Source organism: Balaenoptera musculus, chromosome 3, assembly GCF_009873245.2.
Source record: "Balaenoptera musculus isolate JJ_BM4_2016_0621 chromosome 3, mBalMus1.pri.v3, whole genome shotgun sequence".
Taxonomy (NCBI): domain Eukaryota; kingdom Metazoa; phylum Chordata; class Mammalia; order Artiodactyla; family Balaenopteridae; genus Balaenoptera; species Balaenoptera musculus.
The window spans coordinates 162130833-162151571 of NC_045787.1; the positions used below are offsets into that span (position 1 = coordinate 162130833).

General features: G+C 58.4%; 1 long non-coding RNA gene across 1 annotated transcript; it reads right to left on the reverse strand.

Moving 5' to 3' along the window:
• Positions 1-79: 79 nt before the first annotated feature.
• On the reverse strand, positions 80-8281 carry LOC118893625. The gene is made up of 3 exons (XR_005019511.1): positions 8041-8281; positions 7161-7258; positions 80-3064 (listed from the first exon to the last, which is right to left on the reverse strand). It is a non-coding gene; the product is annotated as an uncharacterized LOC118893625 (long non-coding RNA).
• Between the last annotated feature and the right edge of the window lie 12458 nt (positions 8282-20739).

Below are 20739 nucleotides of genomic sequence, written 5' to 3' on the forward strand. Positions count from 1 at the left end.
TCCGCCCCCCGCCCCATTGTGGCCCCCTGCCAGGGCCGCCTTTCCCCCCCCTCCCCCCACAGAAAATCTCCAGCCTCTTCTCTGGGTACAGCTTCAAGTGAGGGGTGCAATGGGAGCCACTGCTGGTTTCCTCCAGTGGTAACAATATGGATGATAGCAGACAGGGAGAGAGAGCTCACTATGAGCAAGCCGGGGGCTGACACCCGCGCTTTACACCTGTCATCTGTTACAACACCTGTCATAACAGCCCTATGAGTCGGTAGGATTAGCATTCCTATTTTACAGAGGAGAAAACTGAGGCTCCAAAGTTTAAGAAAGGGCACTCAGTTTTAGAAAGAGACAGAGCTAGATTTAGTACCTTGCTGGGGTAGGGCCACTGATTGCTCATCCCGGGCTGCATGGCCCATGCAGGGCTGGGAATGGCCACTAGGGGGTGCCCTGGTTCCAGCACTAGCTGTTGGAGTTAATTGCAAGTTTCTGAGCACGGGGGTGGTGCGTGTCAGGTGCTGGGTGCCGCTGGGTGGGGAAGACACGCCCCCCAAAGGTGGGAACTCGACTTAGACTAGGCCTTGGTGGGCGGGGTCAATGGGGGGGCGTGTCTGGGCTCCTACACCGCGGATGAGGCTCCCAGTCCCCAAATAGAGTGAGGGATCTGGTGGACGGCAAGAAGGTCCTTGGTTGCCTTCCTTTACTGGCTTCCTGTCTTTAGAGACTGACGGACAGAGGGACAGACTGTCTGGGTCACTGTCAGGGCCGGGGCAGGCGAGGACAGAGGCTTCCCGGAGGGGCGGGGCTCAGAGCGAGGCTGGGCGGAGCCGGCCGCTAGAGGGCGCCGGGGGCCTGCGCGCAGCAGTGGGCGGGCCTTCGGTGGCGCTGGGCCTGGCGATTGGTTCTTGGCCCCTCCCTGCGCTGGAGGGAACCAGTTGGAGGCGGTCCCACCTCCTGCCCCGCCTCACGCATTCCCGCAGGTAAGTGCGGGGAGACCCCCCCCCACCCCCACGCTGGCCCGCACGCTCCTTAGTGCCGCCTGTAGGCCTGGGAGGGTAGGAGTGGCAGTTCTGAGCACTCTACATCAGCTTTGGCCCTTGTGGTCCCAGCTGCCTCCAAACATCCTCAGACCTGGGGTGCCCCGTACTGTGCCCCTCACCTCTCAAAGTCATCTACAGATAGATGTTTCCCACAGACCTAGGGCGCGACTCAGGTCCCAGTCACAGCCAGATGTCCCCCTTGGGCCCACATACACACCTCAAGCCCAAGTTCCCCACCAGCCTTCTCAGATACCAGACACCCCAAATCTTACCCCCAGCCCAAGTTGTCCCTTACGTCTAAGTCATCCCCAAATGTCACTAGATCAAAACCTTCAGGTCCCAGGTATCCCCAAATGTCCAGTGTTTCCCTCAGGGTCACCCCCAGCCACCAGCTTAGATTGGGTCCCATTCTCTCCCACACCCGGCCCTGGATGTGGGGCATGCCTCATCATGTCCCATCTAAGTCCTCCAAGAACAGTCCTCCCTGTCACCACACCAACCCTGAAAGTCAGTCCCTCCAGCCCAGGGTTTCATGTGGGGTCAACACCCATCCCAAGGACACTCCTCAAGGTCACCTTTCCATGACAAGGGCACCCTTTCCACCCATGTGACAAAATTATCACCTTCCTCAGAGCAGGTGGGGCAGGAATGGGCATCCTGTGAAGTCAGGAGCCCAGGATGCCAGGACAGTAAATTCAGACCAATCAACCCTCCCCAGTCAAAAAGCCAGAAACTCCAGGGTTGGAGGCCAGAATAAATCACAAACCACCAGACCTTCAGGAATGAGGCAGGGGGCAGCTTTTATTTAATTGAACAACAGGCTCGACACACAGCATAGACTTCCCCAAGCTGCTGTCTACCCCTGCCCCAGTGGAACAGGGGTACACTGAGCCAACTCTGACAGCCTGGGGGGCTTCACTCTGCCTCCCCAGTCTCACCCCCAAAAGAGCCCCATTCCATCTGATGATGGACAAAGTCTCAACGCGTCCATGCCCTGGGACCACCCAAGGACTGAGAGGGCCTGCTTGTGTCCTTTGGGCCCACAGGGACCTCATTCCCTGCCCCACGTGCCAGGAGGGCGTCATGGCTCCTCCCCCCCAAGTTAGGAAGCCGCAGGGCCCAGGGAGAAGGGGCCAGGCAGGTTCAGGTCAGGCCAGCCTGGTTCCGGAAGCCCGGAGTTGGCATTTAACGGTCTGGGGGCCCAAGGCAGCTTCCTCTTGGGTAACTGACTGCTGGGAAGATGCGAGCCAGCCATCCCCCGACCAGGCTTGGGAGAGGAGGGGCCGAGGGTCGGCCAGGCGGGGACACAGCTGGCTTCCTTTTTTCATGGAAAGGCTGGCCACCCGCCTGCCTACCCATCCTCCCTGGGAACACAGCCCAGCCTGAGATGGGACCGTGTGAGGGTCCCCAAGTGCAGAATTGGAGGAGGGGGCCTGCAGCAGACAGCTGGGTTCACCCATCCCATCCCAGGCTCCACTCGTCCCCAAGTTCCTCCTCCAGACACAGGTCCAGGGCAGGGTCCTCATCTCTTCTCCCAGGCAGCGACTGGCCCACCCAAGGAAGGCAGGGGCCGAAGACTCCAAGGGGGCTTGACTCCTGTTCCTGCTGAACTGAGCCAGTCTGCACAAATCAACTGTGTTTCAGCTCAGTAGGCACGGGAGGCAGAGCCCAGAGAGGCCCGGAGGTCGGACAGGCAGGCGGAGGGGAGAGGTGGCAGGGCCAGAGGAGGCGGGGCCCCGGGGGGCGGAACTTAGCCACTGTGAACACGACTTGCTGTGGACCTGCTCACAAGCAGCTAAGCCCTGCTCCCCAGGCCAGACACAGGCGGTGGAGGCCTCTCTGCCACCCCATCCCCATCCCTGGGTCAGTGTCCTCAGCGGAAGCAGTGACAGCGGTGGCCCCAGAGGCAGGGCTCAGGGTCGGTTGGAAATCCCTGGCAATGTGATTTGTGACAGGCAGCAAATCCCATCCCCAGGAACCCCAGCCGGCCATGGCACAGGGGTGGGGGGGCACCGGGCAGGGCCAGCAGCTGGCACCTAGGAGAGACAAAAGGAGGTAATGAGATTTGAGGACATCTGCCCTCCAGGTCCCCACTTGCTGCCATCCTTTGAGGTCTTGCAGGGAAGCCCTTTTTCCCCATGTGCAGCAGCAGCTAAAGAGAGAGCTAGACCACCAGGCTGGATACCCCCAGCCCCAGCCATGCCTCCCAGGCCCAGAGAGGTAGAGATACCCAGAGGGTGACTTTCAGTCAAGGAGGCTGCAGGAGCTCCCAGAGCCAGGTCCCCCCTCCCTTTCTTCACCACCCCCACCACTGAGCCCTGGGCAGGCTAACTGGGGCCATGGGGAGAGGAAGCTGAGGGGGTGGCGGGCAGGAGGGTGAGGAAGTGATCTCACCCCAGCTGGCGCCACTTCCTAGAAGCCTGAAGGGCAGGAGGAAACCACCAGGGCCACCCCGCGTGGCCCTGTCTCCTCGGTGTTCAGGCCTCAGCCCGCGCCCCACCAGAGTGAGCGGATGCCGGCGGCGGGCGCCCAGCTCTCCCCCGAGGCACGCACGCCCCCAGAGCACCGGACCCAGGCTCGAGGTGCAAATCCCAGCTCTGCAGTTTCCCAAATGCCCTCCAAGCCTCAGCTTCCCCATCCGTAAAATGCAGCCAAGAGTCTCTACCACATAGCATGGTGAGGTTTCACCAAGAGTGCTGCCTAGCAAGTACCTGGCACCAAGACCACCTACAGAACTTGTGGGACTCAGTGCAAAATTAAAACTTGGGGCCCCTTGTTCACAAATGAAGAGTTTCAAGACGACAGCAGAGCATGAAACCAAGCTCCAGGTCCTTCTCAGTGGCGGGTGACCCTGTGAATGGCACAGGTCACACGCCCATGAAGCCAGCCCTGTGTTCAGTAAACAGAGACCTCCCATATGATGAGAGCCCTGCGGTTAGGAGATCCAACTCTGGAGCCAGTCCAGCTGCATTTGAACCCTGGCTCTGCAGCTTCCCAGCTGGGTGACTCTCAAGTCACTCAGTCTCTCTGGGCCTCCGTCTCCCCATCGGCAAAGCAGGGATAATGTCATGGTAAGGATCCCGCGAGTGCTATGTGTAATTAGGATGGGGCTACTCTGTCATCATTCACCAGGCATAAACAGGAAGGATGACGGCACTGAAGACGCTGCACACGGGTAGGACCCCAGCGTCCAGATGTGGTAGGCGGTGGCCACCGCTGGGAGACAGGTGGAGCGAGGTGTCCGGTTCTGTGCCTCCGCCCCGCCATACACACATACGTACACCGGCCACCCGCTTTACGGTCGGGCCCTAGCCCAGCCCTGTTCCCTCAAGGTTTAGGGGCACCAGCCAGGAGCAGACAAGGCCCCGCAGGGCGGCCGGCCTCCCTGGGCCGCCTCCGGAAGTGAGACAGCACATTCGTGTCCCAGGGACGAGAACGGGAAGGGCGGCCATTTGGCCAGGCCCGTTTCCTGTGGGGTTTCCCCTGCACAGAGCCCCGGGCCGGGGCCAAGGCCACTCCCCATCCCCGCAGGCGCAAAAGGCCTGGTTCTCGAGTGGAGGGGGCACCATCATGCAGGTGCCCAGAAGCAGGGCCCCCGTTACCATAGGCGCGTCTCTCAGGCTCTGGGGAGATGGTGTCCAAGGAGGGCCAAGCTCCTGGCAGCTGGAGGCATTGTGGGGAGGAAGGGCCCTGGGCCCGGGGAGCACAGCAGGCCCCAGGCCACACCGATGGATGGATGGATGTATGGATGTATGTCTGAGTACGCTCTGCAGACAGGGCGTGGACTCGTGAGACATACTCTGTAATGCCTGCCCCCCCCCAACCCCATGCTCCAAGAATGAATCAGGGGCAGCTTCCGCCGGGGGCGCCACCACCACCGCCCCCAAGCCTGGTCCCCAAATACTTTCCACCCTCTCAGAGCAGCTGGGATCGGAAAATACCAAGGGCTGCAGGCCCCGCCCTGCCTGCCGCTGCTGCCCGCCCTCCCAGCCTGTCACTAACGCTTTGCCTAATGGGCCCAGACTCTCCGCAGAGGCTCCCTAGGCCAGGCCCCGAGCCAGCCGCTAACCTGGGCTGCCCAGCCAAGTGCCGCCTGACCACCCGGCTCCCACCCCTCACCCCCAGCCCAACGTGGCCACCATAACAACCGGCCCGATGGGCAGCCCTCAGAGGTTGGCACCCAGCTGGAGGAAGGCAGGGCACTGGTAAGTGGGTGGGCCCCGCTGCCCACCCAGGGCTCGGGGGAGGGGGGCAGGCTCAGGAAGGGGTGAGTAAGTGAGGACTGAATCACTTGTTATAAATAGGGGAACCATGCAAGTCACATCCCAGCCCCCATGGTGCCCGGCCACGCCGCGCTCCAACCCCTGCCTTCAACTTTAATCCCCCTCAGACCAGTGACAGAATTCCCAGGGGACCCCTAACATCCACACTTTGGGCCCTTGACTGAGGGGTACACCCTACTGCCATGTCCATCTCTGCCTTATCCTTGTCCTGGCCTCCTGGCCTGCCTTTTGGGGGCCACTGGCCTTGAAGGCAGCTGCTGGCTTCCAGGCCCTGTCCCCCTCCTATAGCACCCTGACAATTCCCAGGCCCAAAGGTCAGGATTCCCTGGCTCCCCAAGGTATTCTCAGGGTGTGGGTGACCATGGTCCTGGACGATGACGCCTGACCAAGGCCAGAGGGAGGCCAAGGGGCTTAGCATCTCAGAAGTCAGTTCCCTGGCCCCTCACCATCCAGGACCCCATCCCAGACCACCCAGGCCTGCTCTGCCCAGGGCCACAGCTCAGTGACCACACCCAGGGTGGCGCCAGCTCCAGCACCCTGGGGCAAGGCGCCGCTAGAGCATGACTCAGCTGTGCCCAGCATGGCGGTGTCCTTCTCTGCCCAAGGATTCTCACACACCCACACCCACTGGCTTCCGAGTACGTCCGTCCCGGGGGGACTGGCCTTCCCCCAGGCACACCTCCGTGTTCACCCAGGACACCCAATGGCAGGAGGGAAGGTGGCCAGAGTGCCCTCCAAGGGATCTGAAAGTGAGGGCCCAGGACAGGGAAGGGAAGCACACACTTCTCTCCGCTCGTTTTTCCCAATGCTTCCCATATACAGATGGAGAAACTGAGGCCCAGAGGATTCAGAACCAGGCCCAAGATCATGCGGGAAGTCTAAGGAAAAGCCAGGCCTGATCCTGGCATAAAGTGTATCCAAAGTGGGAAAGGGCCAGCCAGCCAGCCCAGAGAGGGGCCGGAAGGAGTTTTCTTCAGACCGCCCAGGGTTCCTTGCGGTGTCCTTCACTTCGGACAGGCTCCCCCACCCAGCCTCCCAAAGTGAAGGGCAAACTCTGAAAAATGCCTTACGGTATATCAAAGCATCACCTGGGCCCCCGGAGAACAGGTCATCCCACTGCACCCATGGGGCCAGTGACCCTGTGACTGCAAATGGGACAGGGGTTTGCCCCGCAGCTGCGGCCTGCACAGAACATCTGGCCTCCACTTACAACAGGCAGGGGTTGGTAGGGGGGTCCCAGGGAGGACCCCTGGAGCATCCGCCTCTGCTCTTTCTTTCCAGTGAGCAAGGGTCTGCGAGACTCAGAGGCCGGGCCAGCACAGACAGGCCCGACCCCCCGGACACGCCCTGTCACGCATGTGCTCCGCGTGCCAGCCCCGAGCCAGGCTAGCAGCTATTTTAGGGCCCCCTCCAGGCCCACAGACAAGACTTGCCCGCTGGGGTCTTGAGGGAGCTCCCAGAGGACATCCTGCAAGGACAGAGGGCAATGGGTGCCCCCTGGGCGCTAGAACAGAGCTGGCACCAGGCCCTAGGGCCCATGCCTTCCCAGGACGGCGGCATGTGAACACATGCGCACCGGCTGGCCCGGGCAGGGTGCGTGGGCGAGCGGACAGGGTGTGTCCTACATCACCTCGCCTCTAAGCCTGGGCACCTGTTGGGTACTGCCCTCCAGCTCACGCTGGCATGGGCAGGGCTGCCAGAGGACACCCCTCATGCCAAGGGTCCCACACATCCCAGCCTCACCCTCATATACCACCAGCCATGGACAGGCAGCTGGTTGGGGCTGGGGCAGAGGGGACAGGTGACAGGGAGCCAACTGCACCTCCAAGGCATTCAAGAGGCCACTCACTGGTCTGGGCCTGGCTGGGTTGCATAGGACAGTCAGTGTACGGCTGGGGGCTTTGGTAGCAGTCAAGTCCGGTGCTGGGGTCAGAGGTCAGTCTGGGGCTAGGATGAAGGAGTCGGGGTTCAGTCTGGGTCCTTTCACCCTCTTCCTGCCTCCCGAGGGCACGGGGACCCCAAAGCTACACAGGGCTGGGGAGTCAGCCCTCCAGGAATCTCCCAAACCTGGCCCCCTTCCTATGAATGAGCCCTTCTCCACTGGGCCAGAAGGAGTGGGAAAGGAGGAGAGGGTCCCCCAAGCCCTCCTAAGCCCAGGCTGTACTGCTGGGCCCCAGCCCTCTCCTCTGTAGAAGGCCTTCCCCTCACTCACTGACTGACATGTCAAAAACTTGAACCACTGTCTCCCACCCGCATCCACATAATTCTGGGAGACCCCGACCCACAAAGCCCAGACATGCACCCCCAGGGGCCATTCCCTCCACCCCAAGCGAGGCACATACCCTCCCACCCTGCGGCCAACTCCTGCCCACCTCGACCTGCGCCGGTCGCGTTGGGACCCGTCCTCCCCACCACACTCGCAGGAGTCTCCTGGGGGGGGAGTGGTTGGGGGGCCGCGGCGGACCCCACGGGACGGGGTAGAGGTGGTCCGCCCTCCCCCCGCTCTGTAGGGGGCGCCCCGGGACTCCGTCGCCACCACCACCAGATACACGGGCCCCGCGGTCCTCCCCCAGCCACCGGCGGCGGGGCGCGGGGCGGCGCCCTCCCCCTCGCCAAGGGCCGGGGGACCCGCCGGGCGCACCCCTACTCAGCCCAAGAGTCCGGCGCGGAAAAGTTGCCGCCGCCACCACGGCGCCGCCGCCTCCCTCCCGGTTCCCTCCCTGACTCACCCACGGGGGAGGGGAGCCGGCACTCGGGGCTCCGGCCGCCGCCCCGGCCCGGCCGGCGGAGACACAGGCGGGCGGGCGGCGGGGCCGAAACAAGCCGGGGGCGGTCGCCGACCGCGCTCCATCCCACTCACTGGCCGGCCCGCCGCGGGGTCGAATCGCTTTTAAAACCTCCCCGTCTCCTCCCCCGCGGCCGGGCAGGGGGCGGGCGCGGGGCGGGGCGGGCGCCGCCGTCATGTGCCCCCGGAGCCGGTCCGCCCCCACTTTCTTTCTCCGGTCCCCCAACTCAGTCCCGTCCCCAACTCAGCCCCAACTTTCTCCTCCCTTGTCCCAACTCTTCCTGGGCCCAATACTCAGCCCAACTCCTCCCTCTGGGTCCTGGACTCGGGGTCTAGCCCCAGTTTTTCAGCGAAGGCTCTTCCTGCTGGGATAGGGCGGGAGCAGGGGTCCTAATTCACATCGCACCTCCGAAACTCCTCTTGGCCTAGGTCCTGCCCTAGGCAGGGAGAGAAACCCAGGAGGCCATAGACAAGGGGAGGGGAGATGGAAGGGGGTCACACTGCCACCGCGGACCCCTCCCTTCCCTGGGAGGGCATGGGCCTGGGTATTCTGGGATTCTGCCAAACGCGAATCCCCACTCTTTCCAGTTCCACAGTGCATTCTTTAGCCTCAGGAAGTCCCTCCTTTTATCCCACCCAACCCTCTCCTGCTGCCATTGAAGACTTTCTGACCCCAGTCCAGGTGGTCCCTGGTCTAGGTCCCCTCCCCCCTCAGGCTTCCCGGCACACACCCAGGGCCTCTGGGAAACTCCCCAGCTCCTGGAGTATCCCTGGGAGAGAGGCCCTCCCTGGATCCCTCCCTCCTTCCCTGCATGCGTGTCTGTCCCACCTCATCCTCCACCGACCTCCCCTCCACTGGGAGGAGGAACACGGAGGCATTGTTCCCCAGGACGGGGCCCTGCCTTGGGGCCTGGCCCTGTGCCCAGGTGGGGGGCCGGGAACAAAACTCAGCAAAGGGGGGGCGGGGTGCCCTCTGATGCCAAGCCAGCCTCCTTGGGCATGCCTGGATGCCACTTTGCCCTCTCCAAGATGGGACTGGGGCCAATGGCCTCCAGACCACCACCACCACCATGATGCCACAGCAAGGTTCTGCAGCCAGAGGACCCTTCCCAGACCTGTGTGAGCATTGCTTTGGGAGACAGCTTTTCCCCCACTCCAACATTTCCGAAGTCATATAATTAGGGCTGGGGGTCAGATTCTTCACCACCCCACTTCCCAGGCAATAAGACCAAAGCTGGGATGGGGAGGGGGTGACCCAGCAGCAGACCCAGGCAGAAGACTGGAGGGGCTGGTTGGGTGCCTCTGGGTCACCTTGCACCCCAGAATTCCTCCAGAGTCCCTCATTTCTCAGTTCAGCTCAATAGGCTCCTACTTTGGATCTTGGTGGGATTGCGGAGAGGGGAGCAGAAGCCACACCTAGCTACTATCCCATGGGGCCCAGCCCTGGGGGCTCCTGGGTCTTTCTTCTCTCTGGGGCCCAAGGGGCAGGCTGGCCCAGGCTGCAGGATCTGGCAGGTTGGGGCAGGAGGGGGCAGAGCCGCCTGTGGGGCCCCAGGGGGAGATTTGGGGTGGCACAGAATTCCCCGACTCAGGGTGGGGCCCAGAGGGGGTGCGGCACTCGCCACATGGCTTCCTGAGCAGCTACAAACAGGGGACTGGAGTTCCCAGGGTCCAGAGTCTTCCTGTGGACACACACACACACACACACACACACATCATTCCAGAAGCATACAGTGACCAAATTACAGTGGGGCACCCCCTCCACGCCGCCCCTACAGAACACTACCTTTACACCGCAGGGCAAGGTCTCCCATCCAGAACCATCCTCCTCTCCTTATTAGTCCAATCGGGCACACATTTAGGGGAAATGCCTCCTCCACGATGGCCTCCAGGGTTACCTGTGCCAAAGGCCCTGAGCCCATGTAAGCCATTCTGCCGTTTCCCTGCACGTGGCTTGGACCACCACAGCTCAGCATCCCTCAGCCCAAGTTTGGAGGGTCCTCCCGGTGCCCTCAGCCCTCCATCTGGATTCCTGACATTTGCCCCCACCACACACACACACCCTCGTCCTGAGCCGGCCAATTTACCCAGGGACAGCAGCCAACAGGGATCGGAGCTCTCCAAAGTGGCCAACTGATCCTTTGTAATGACGGGGAGGGGTGAGAGGACAGGGCCAGGGTGAGACCAGGCCAAGCGGTCAAGTGGCACAGGGCATACACACACGCCCATTTGTTCATTCTTCAAACATTCTTGAGTGCCTGCTGTGTGCCAGGTGCCGTTCTGGGCACTGGGAACACAGCAGAGAACAAGCCAGAAAAAAAACCCTGCCCTCATGGAGTCCACATCTATGGGGAAATACACAATAAATAGACAGGTATAAAGATACATGGTGTGTTGGGTGGTATGTGTTAGGGAGAGAATAGAAGGGGGCAAAGGAGATGAGGAGGGAGGTGGTGGGGGCCAGGTCAGGAAAGGCTACCCTGGGGAGGAGGTGACATTTGAACAAAGATTTATAGGAGGTAAGGGAGAAGCCATGCAGACATCTGGAGGAAGAGAGTTTCAGGTAGAGAGGGAACAGCCAGTGCAAAGGCCCTGAGGCAGGAAGTTCCTGGAGTATTTGAGAAACAGCGAGGAGACCAGTGTGATGGTGGGGGGTGGGGGAGCAGAGTGGAAAAACTGAGTTTCCAATTTTTGCTCCCCAGCTTCTAGCTGGATGTCTTTGGCCAAGTAATCACACCTCTCTGAACCTCAGTTTCTTTATCTGTAAAATGGGCCTGAAAATGTGCCTTTTGCAGTTGTTATGAGATTCAGAGATGAGCTGCACCATGTCCTTCCTGGTCCAGGGCCTGAGGCGGGGTCAAAGCTGGATAAGCATGTTCACATAGGTACGCCAGGTTTACGCAGTCATGCAGACCTGGGTTGGGGGAGCTGGGTCAAAGGACCCTGACAGACTCAGTCACCCTGTAGGTCACCCCGGCTCATACGCAGGGCCGCCTGCCTGGCCCCATGGCAACGCTGCACACAGAGACATCAAACAGGCCCTGCCGAGGAAGTCCCACGTCACTGTGGTTAGGGTGGCTCCTCCCAGCCCAGCCCCAGGCCGGTGCTGTGCTCCTCCTTGCCAGTCAGGGCCCCTGCCTCCCATCACCCTGGTGACAGGCTGTTATGGACTGAGCTGGGATCCCACCACCTGCCCCCTCACTAGGACACCAGCCACTCCCCACATCCGGGGAAGGACATTGTGTGGTGGCCCCAGTTCACTGCCACTAACACTTTCATTCAACCCTACCAAACTGGTGTTGAGAGAACCAGAAAAGCCCTTGCCTACCCACCTACAGTTCAGAGGGGCAGAGAGACCCCAGGGATCTATGGGGACCCCCAGCCAGGTGCCTGAAATCCCCAGGGCAGGGTCCATCAGGGTGCTGGGGGAGGGGTGAGTTAGATAGGAAGAGCCCCCCAGGCCTGGCCCAGCCCCCACCCGAGGACTGACTCACCACCCACCCAGCACTGGATGACATCAGGGCCTGGCCGGCCACCCTAACTTGGCACCGGGCCAGAATGGGGGCGCCCAAGAGGTGTCGCATCTGGCTGCCATCTCCCCTCTGACTGGGGCCCGGCAGGCGCAGGGTTAAGGAGGGTCCCTCCTGGGGGTCTCCCCCCCTAAACCCATCCCCCCTTTCCCGGGGATTTCGGGCCCCAGCCCCTCTGACGTCACTGGGGGTTGCTATGGCAACTGGCCGAAGTTCCCAAATAAAATTACCGCGGGCGGGTTAAGTTTCCTAGGAGGCAGCCGACGGGTAAACAATGGCGGTGGCAGGCAGGGCCGGCGAGGGCCTGTCTCCCCCTCCCACTCCTCACTCTGCTGGGACCAGGGGGTCCCCGGGGCTAGAAGCAGGGTCCCCTCTCCGCCCGAGTCCCGAGAGCCCATGAGCACCGGGGACACTGGCGCAAAGATGGGGGACAGCGAGGCCACCCCTGAGATGAGCAGGGGGGAATGGGAGTGAGGGGGGGACCTCAGAGGGGAGGCTGAGGCGGCCGGGAACAAAGAGGGGACCTGAGCCTGGGATCCGCCCTCTGCACACCCTGCCTCCCCCCGCCCCCAGCCGGCCGCCAGTCCAGCTGTGGCTGCTCCCAGCTGTCTGGCTCCCCACATCTGGCGGGCTGCGCGCTCGCTTCCTGTCGCCCCGGCTGCCTGGAGGGAGGTAAAAATAACCCTCCCCCTCCCCCTGCCGGCGGGTGCAGACGGCGGATCCTCCCGGCTTGGAGGAGGCCGAGGCCGAGCCTCAGCCGGGGAGAGGAGCCCCCCTGAGGCCGACTCCTGTCCCTCCCACTGCCTCAGTATCCTGAGAGGAGAGGCGCAAAGGAGGTGGCACAGATCACAGGCTGCAAGAGGGGGTTGAGGAGTCTATTGCATTAAGAAGGCTCTTACCTGGGTCACCAGAAACCGAGGAAACCCTGGCGCCTAAATCCCATTCCCCACCCCACCCCCGGGGAGGAGGGGGGATGCCAGCTCTAATCGGCTGGTGAACTGTAATCAACATGCCTAGGTTCCAATCGGGGGTCACCTACTTACTAACTGTAGAGACATGTTACCAAAAAAATAAAAAAAACTCTCTGGGCCTCAGTTTACTTATCTGCAGAATGGGAATGATAGTAGTACACACTTCAAAGTGCATTTACTCCATCGTTGTTATATTATCGTTTCCCCATCCCCAGGGTTCCCTGAGACCCTCAAGTACTCTTGCCAGATAAAATACAGGACACCCAGTTAAAATTGATTTTCAGATAAACAATGAATCATTTAGTATCAGTATGTCCCATGCAATAGTTGGGATATATTTAACCAAAAAAAAATGTTTTTACTTGCTCTATATCTGCATATCAAATTTAACTAGGTCTCCTGTATTTTTTTTTTTTTTTTAAATAATTAATTAATTTATTTATTCCTGTATTTTTATTTGCTAAATCTGGCAACTGTATTTCTGAGCCACCATCATCTCTGGCCTGAAAACACTACAACAGTCAGGCCTCCCTGGTCTTCTTGCTTCCAGCCTTACTCCTTCCATCCATTCTCCAGAGAGAGCCAATTAAATCCAGTCACATCTCCCTTCTACCATCCGCTGCAAAAAGTTCCTCCATGGTCCCCCTTGTCACCTAGAAGACCCTGCTTGTCAGGTCCCCACCTTCTCTCCAACCTGCCTTTCATACCCACCTGCCAACTCATGAGCATCCTTCAGGTCCTAGGCCATCACCTCCTCCAGGAAGCCTTCCTCACCTCCCACCATAACCCTCTGACTTTACACTCTCCAGAGACTCTGTACACTTCTGTCTCCTCACTCAAACATATGGGTAATTTAATCAATCATTTAAGTAAAATAAACATTTCTTAAATGACGCAAAGGTAGCCAGGGGTGGGGTTGGGGCATGTCCCTACTCTTTTCCCTACCCCACGGGGTCTGGGGCCCTGGGAAACCCCTCATGCAGCCCCCTGAGGGGTCCCGTGGGCAGCTCCGTGGTGGCTAGTATGGGTCCTGGGGAGCCTAGAGTGAAGTGATGCTGGCCCTTGGGGAACTCTCTCCCTGCTCTCAAATAGCCTGGCAGCCCGGGAGGGGGCCTGGCACAGCCTCTGGAGGACACAGCCTTGTGTCAACAGTCCCCAAGGAGCCCACCCAGCCCCTACCACAGCCTTACATGTCCCACTCAAGCTCCGAGTGGACTTGTCACTGATAACCACGCTGGAGACTCCCACAGATATGACGGCCCCCAAGAGGGGGCATGCACCCACTGAGAGGAGCAAAGGAGCCCAAGTCACCCTGCCTGGTTTCAAGCTTGATGCTCTTCTAGCAAAGGATTTTGCTTCTCTATGACTCGGTTTCCCCATATGTCAAATGGGAATAATACCAGTGGAATGTCAGAGAGCTGTTGTGAACATTAATGTCCATAGGTACACACGTGTGTAGAACAGAGCTTGGAACATAGAACGTGCTCGTTGTGTTAGCTCCTTTGAGGGTGGGGGGATGGTGAAAAGCCAGAAGCTCCCACCACAGCCCTCCTGATCCCCACCCCCAGGTCGGCTCCCCAGATCCCTCTAGGACAATGGCTTCTTGACCACAGCTCTAGCCCAGCTCCTCAGGGCACGTCTCACCCCACAGCGAGTCTCCAGTGCCATCCCCTGACCCTGGCACCGGCCTCCTGAGAACCAGGGGCAGGTCAGGCTTAGAGACCCTCTGTTCTCCCCCCCCACTCCAACCTCGCGCCACCCCCACCCCCCTGCCGTTGAACCACTGCTGTGTCTTTCGCCCTCGTCTCCGTGCTAACCAGGACTGCAGGCCTGATCTAAATCCCTAATCTGAGTAAAGCCACCGGCTCGCGGAGCCTCTCACAGCTTCCACCTGGCTGGAGGCTCGAACCCCGGTCCTCGAGCGCGGCCCGGGAGGGGAACCTGCGGCGGTTGCCAGGCAACGCGCTGTTTGTTGGCGCGGGGGGCGGGGCCGGCGCGCGCGGTGACTCACAGCGGCGTGATGCAGGCGGGCGCGGCGCCCGGCAGCCTGGCAGGCGGCCGGGTCTCGGCTGGCCCCGGCGGCTGGAGGGGCCCGGCGGCTGGGGCGCCCCAGCCCCCAGGTGGGTGCTCAAGGCCGGTTGCGAAGCGTCGGAACAAGCCCCGGCTGCAGATACCGGTTCGAATCCCGTCCCAGCCTCTCACTCTCGGGTGTGGCTTAGGCGCTCATTGCCTCAGTTTGCTCATCAGTAAAATGGACGCAACATTACAGGCTGCAGTAACCCATTCCTGGTGCACAAGGCAGCTGGGATCATTACCTATATACACTCGGGCATCACTCTGATATGCCCCAGCTCTGGGTTTGATCTGCTTCTTGGATCTTTGGGCAAACTTCATAATCTCACCAAGCCTCAGTTTCCTCATCTGTTAAAGGAGGTAGCAAGAACGCCCTACCACTCCGGTGGTTTGGGGATTCCACGAATCATTCGTGAGATAATAGCTGGCACATCTCAGTACCAGGGCTGTGCCCCCCGCCCCACCCCACCAAGAACAAGAGGGACTGTGGGAAGTTTTCTCCGTGGTCTGAGCCCTGCAGGGCAAGGAGGGCAGGGCAGGGCGGGCACCCCTGGAAATGAGTGCAGATCACAGGCCCGGTGTAAGGTGGCATGAACCTGGCTTCAGGGGGCCCCCATCCCGAAACTGGCGCTGGCAGCACCTGCTGCAAGCGGGCAGGAGGGGGGCCTAGGCGTGAGTCACTGCCCAGCAATGAAGAGTGAGTCACGCAGGGCGTGGTCCCCCCGCAGCCCCCCCACAGCGTCCCAGCCGCTCCCACAAAGGCCCTTTGAGAAGAGCTCCCCACCTCCCTCCCCCAGACCCAGGCCCTCTGGGGGAGACGGGCTGTGGGGACAAGGCCCTAGTGGGCTGCCCGCAGGACCCCGGCCTGGGCCCGGGAGGCGCCAGCCCACTTTCACAATGTCTGTGAAAAGTCACCGTGGGCAGCCGAGCATCCCCAGGGAGGGGGCTTCCAAGCAGCCTGAGTCACTAGGGGGACAGCGGAAGGTCACACACATACAGCGGGCAAACTGAGTCAGGCTGTCTGGTTGGGCGGTAGGCCGGGGCCCTTGGAATTGGGCTTTGGAGACATCATTCTTCCCACCTCGGAGAGCCTGCAACTCAGGGAAGCCCATGACTTCTGGTAGGAAACAAGGGCGCTGGGGGCACATCTGGCCACATCTCCCTGGCTTTACTACCTCTCCGCCCAGGCCTCCCCTCCTTGGACCTGCCCTGGGGCCTTTTCTCCACCTTAGCTGTCCCTCTTAAGCGTGGTGTGGGAAGAATAGCAGGGCCGGGACTAGGTTGAGAAGAGAGGGGCACTCCATTGGGAGGCAAAATTTAAGGGAGCACAGAAACACTCAGTAATTAAGGTTAAATATTTTTTATAACAGCTTTATTGAGATAACATTCACATACCGTACAATCGACCTACTTAAAGTAAATAATTCAGTGTTTTTAGTATATTCACAGAGTTGTGTAACCATTGCCACAATCGATTTTAGAACTTTTTCATTGTCCCCCAAAAGAAACCCAGCACCCATAGGTGGTCACTCCCCAAGTCCCTCCCCTCCCCCAGCCCCTGGCACCCCTAAACGACTTTCTGTCTCTATATATTAATGGACTCATATAATGTGACTTGTGACTGACTTCATTCACTTTTCAAGATGAATTCATGTTGTGGCATGTATCACAACTTCATTCCTTTTGATTGCCAAATCATATGTGGTATGGATACGCCACATTTTTTAAAATCCATTCATCAGTTAATGGACATTTGGGTATTTTTCACTTTTTGGCTAACATGAATAATGCTATCAACATTTGTGTACAAGTTTTTGTGGGGGAAATCAACTAATAAAGACAGGATCCGATAGGGTGGGGATTAAGGAGATGTGAACGAGGTGAGTCATACAAGGGCAAAACTGGGTCCTGTCTAGATCTGTGCTTTACCAGTGACATTGCCACTTGTCAGTTGTCTACTGGGCACCTGAAATGTGGCTATTCCAAATTGAGATATGTTGTAAATATTAAAGTTTTGGGTTTTTTAAATATTTGTTTATTGATTTATTTATTTGGTTGCACCGAGTCTTAGTTGCAGCAGGCGGGCTCCTTAGTTGTGGCTCGAGGGCTCCTTAGCTGTGGCACGCAAACTATTGGTTGCAGCATGCATGTGGGATCTAGTTCCCTGACCAGGGATCGAACCCAGGCCTCCTGCATTGGGAGCATGGAGTCTTAACCACTGCGCCACCAGGGAAGTCCCTCAAGTTTTTTTTTTTTTAGTTTTTTTGTTATTTATTTATTTATTTATTTATTTATTTATTTATTTTTGGCTGCATCGGGTCTTCGTTGCTGTGCGCGGGCTTTATCTAGTTGCGGCGAGCAGGGGCTACTCTTTGTTGCAGTGCACAGGCTTCTCATTGTGGTGGCTTCTCTTGTTGCGGAGCACGGGCTCTAGGCACGCGGGCTTCAGTAGTCGTGGCTCGTGGGCTCTAGAGCGCAGGCTCAGTAGTTGTGGTGCACGGGATTAACTGCTCCAAGGCATGTGGGATCTTCCCGGACCAGGGCTCGAACCCGTGTGCCCTGCATTGGCAGGCAGATTCTTGAATATATTATCAATATTCATTTCACCTGTTTCTTTTTACTTTTTTGCAAAGGGGTTACTAAAAGTTTTTTAAATTACACATGTGTAATTGCGTTTGTGGCTTAGAGTATACAGTACACAGTACTTGTGTTGGAGAGTGCCACGCTGGGCTCACTGCCTCTGTTTCGTTCCCTTCCTCACTTCTCAAGGGGCTGCCTGATCACGCCACTGACACCAAGTTGCTGAGTCAGGCCAATTTTCCCAGTCATCACTGTCCTCGACCTCTATATAGACTCTGTCATCTTTTGAGAACTCCCTGGCTGTCCAGTGGTTAGGACTCCATGCTTCCACTGCAGGGGGCATGGGTTTGATCCCTGGTGGGGGAACTAAGATCCTGCATGCCACATCACATGACCAAAAAAGAAAAAAAAAAAAAGAATCTGTCACCTTTGCCCATTCCTCCTTGGCCACAAGACACTACATTCTCCTGGTGGCCCTTCTCCTACCTCCTTCCCCTCCTCCTCCTCCTCAGTCTTTGTGAAATGCCTCTCAAATGCTCTCCTCCCTAGGCATAGCTTTGGTTACCACCACGTATTGATGACCTCCCTCTCTGAATATCTCCTCCCGGGGGGCCCACAGGTGCCTCTGACTCAACCTGCCCACCCTTCCTCCTCAACCTCCACACTTGGTCCACCTCTGAGACCTGTCCGCCCCATTTCCTGAAGCTTCCCATTCCCACCTGTCGCCCAGGCCTCTGTCCTAATCCAGGCCAATGGACAGCCAGCCACACTGGTCTCCCCTCTGGCCCTCTGCTTCTACCCGTGTCCCCATTGCTGTGTGCATGGCCTGGTGCACGTGACCTCATACTCCTATTATATCTGCTATATCGTGATTCAGGCAGTGGTTACACAGCTCTATGCATTTGTCAAACTCATAGAATAGTATAAGGGCTGAATTTTACTCTATGTAAATGATACCTCAATAAACCTAACTAAAAATAAAAACCCTCCAAATCTTCCTGCCCTATACTTATATCCAAACTCTTCACTGGCTGTCAAGGCCCTGCCTCAACTCACCTCCTCCCAAAGCCTTCCCTGATTGCACCTCAGCCTCCAGGCTGGCCCCATGCCTCCCCTATACTCCCTTGTGCTTCTGGCTTTCAGCGCTGAAAACTCTTCATTGCAATCGGCTAGCTGTGTGACTGTCTGCCCCACCCGACAGTGGCAGGAGGGTGCTATGTCTTTTTTGTTCCCCAACATGCCAGGAACATGGTAATTATCTATACATCCACACAACAGTCTGAGACTCTGCTCTCAGTGCTCCAACAGTGATCAAGTCAAAGCTTCCTGCCCTGAGGGAGCTGACATGTGACTAAAGGAGTCAGGCAAGAAACAAGAATATGCAGTAAAACATATAGTGTGTTCAAAGGTGATAGGCCGATGGAAAAGAAAAAATAGAGCAGGATAAAGCAAGGGGGTGTGATTTTAAATAGGGGGGTCAGGGAAGGTCTCACTGAGGAGATGATATTTAAGCAGAGACCTGAAGGAGGTGAGGGAGGCAGCCATGTGGGTGGGTATCTGGGGGAAGAGAGTCCTTGGCAGAGGGAACAGCCTGTGCAAAGGTCCTGAGGCCAGACAACACCTGGTGTGTTTGAGGAACAGTGAGGAGGCCCACGTGGCTGGAGTAGAGGGAATAAGGGACAGAGTAGAGGAAGTGAGGGAGGGAGGGGACAGGATAGAGTGTTCAGGGTCGCAGGGAGGACTTGGGCTTTTGGTATGAATGAAATGGGAGCCATGGAGGGTTCTGAGCAGAGGAGGGACTAAGGTGTTCACAGGTGCCCTTGGGCTGCGGTGGAACAGACTGTGGGAGGTTGCGACAGGGAGAGCAAGGAGGTGGCAACTGCATAGGTCCAGGGGAGAGATGATGGGGGCTGGACCTGGATGGGGGCTCCGGAGAGGGTAAGATTCTAGGTGCCTTTAGAAGGGACAGTAACTGAATTTGTTAATGGATTGCATTTGTTAAGAAATGTTTTGGCCCGAGTAGCTGGAAGAAAGGAGCTGCCATTTCCGGAGAGGGGGAAAATGGTTGGAGAAGCTGGTTTGTGGTTGAGTAAACTAGCTCCCAGCCCGGGCCTCATATGGACCTGGAGCACCCTCTGCCCAGACTCCAGTGGAGTGCGGAGGAAGGCACGCTCACAGCCTGGGCCTTGCCTGGGGCACACATCTGGGCACACATGGGCACTGCCCTAGACCCCCACAGCCAGGCATATCCACCCATAGCCACAGCCTTGGGGGTCCTTGGGGACTGAGGCTCAGGGGTTGATGGAGCTGAGAAGGGCCTTCTGGTTTACACACCCACCAAGCCTACATCTGGGTCCCTGAGGAGACCCTCAAGGGGACAGGAGGGACATAGGGTGAGAAATCTCTCAGGGAGAGGTTCAGGAAGGGCCGCTGCTGAGTCACAGCCGTGGGTCCCCTATGAGTCAGCACTGGCAGGGGCCCCAGGAACTGGGGGCTGGGGTGGGGTGGGGAGGGCAGTTCCCACGCCAGAAGGAACCAGGCGGCTCGGGCACTGGGGCTTCCCCCACTGACCCTCCCATCCTGTGCTGGGCTCCGGGGGATATTCAGAGGACTTTGGGGTAGGGGTGGGACTAAACACTGGGCCGGGATCCAGGAATCCTCTCTCCTGGTCTGACCCAGTTCAGGAATGCAGAGGCTGCCTGCCAGCCTGTGTTGCAGCAAGAAGGAGTAGAGCTAGACCTTAGAGTGACACGGACATATATACACTACCCAGTGTAAAATAGATAGTTAGTGGGAAGCAGCCGCATAGCACAGGGAGATCAGTTCGGTGCTTTGTGTCCGCCTAGAGGGGTGGGATAGGGAGGGTGGGAGGGAGACGCAAGAGGGAGGAGATATGGGGATGTATGTATAGGTATAGCTGATGCATTTTGTTATAAAGCAGAAACTAACACACCACTGTAAAGCAATTATACTCCAATAAAGATGTTTAAAAAAAAAAAAAGAGGGACCACGTGCGAGTGAGGCCTTGGTCGGGATGTCAGTTCTAGGGGCTTTATTTAAGAAGAGCTCCTTTCTTCTGGAGCCCCTGCATCTTGACAGTGGAGATTCCAGCCTGCGGGGTCCAGGCAGAGTCTTCAGCTGCTGGGATGTGGGGAGGGCTGGGAGGAAGAGGGAATTGAGAGCCAGCCTGCCCCCACAGCGGGAGGGCTCTGGAGTCTGCTTCCCCCTGCTGGCAGCTGAGGGAAGCTCAGCAGGCCAGAGAGCTGGCGGGAGAGCTTCTTCAAGCCCATCCTGAAAGCAGATGGGGAAAGGCCTTGGGGAGATTCCCAGCTCTGCAACCTACAGGCTGTGCCTCCCTAGGCAAGAGGCAGTCCCTTTCTGGGCCTCAGTTGCCCATATGTAAAAATTACAATATTCATTTCATTGGCTTGCCAGGAAGAGTCTGAGATGATTGGGATTGAACGAATAAATGTTGTATATTCCAAAACA